The sequence below is a fragment of the Chaetura pelagica genome, unplaced genomic scaffold (genome assembly GCF_000747805.2).
Source record: "Chaetura pelagica isolate M959 unplaced genomic scaffold, ChaPel_1.0 scaffold192, whole genome shotgun sequence".
In the NCBI taxonomy this organism is placed as follows: domain Eukaryota; kingdom Metazoa; phylum Chordata; class Aves; order Apodiformes; family Apodidae; genus Chaetura; species Chaetura pelagica.
In genome coordinates this window covers 1,230,352-1,230,817 of record NW_009952570.1, presented here as the reverse complement: position 1 = coordinate 1,230,817, position 466 = coordinate 1,230,352, and positions in this window count along the sequence as shown.

Genomic DNA, 466 nt, shown 5'->3' with positions numbered 1-466 from the left:
CACTGCTCCTTCGGCTCCTCGTTATGACATAACCTGAAGATGAAGGGGAGAAAAACAACAACAAAAAGGAGTATGTCAGATGAAGGTGCTTTTTTCGGTTTGTTTTTTCCCCCCCGCACAAGAAACAAGCGGCAGAAAGCGCTCGGACCAATGGGACGCGGGCTCCGGGCGCGCTGCCTCGCTGTTGGGCGCTGCTGCCTCGGCCCAGCCCACCGGAACCTCCGCGCGTCCAGCCGCTCCCGCTCCTCTCCGCCCCTCCCCCCCCCCCCGCCGCCCCCCCCGCGCCCCCAGCCGCTCCCGCTCCTCTCCGCCGTTCCTAAAGCCTAATATGGCGTGTTTGTTCACGGCAATTCGTTTGTCGTTGGGTTTTGCACGTCAGAGTGTCCATTGCGGTAAACCGGCCGCCCGGGGTGCCGGACACGCCGGGGCGGACGCGGCTCCTCCCGCCCCGCGGCCCAGCCCGGCC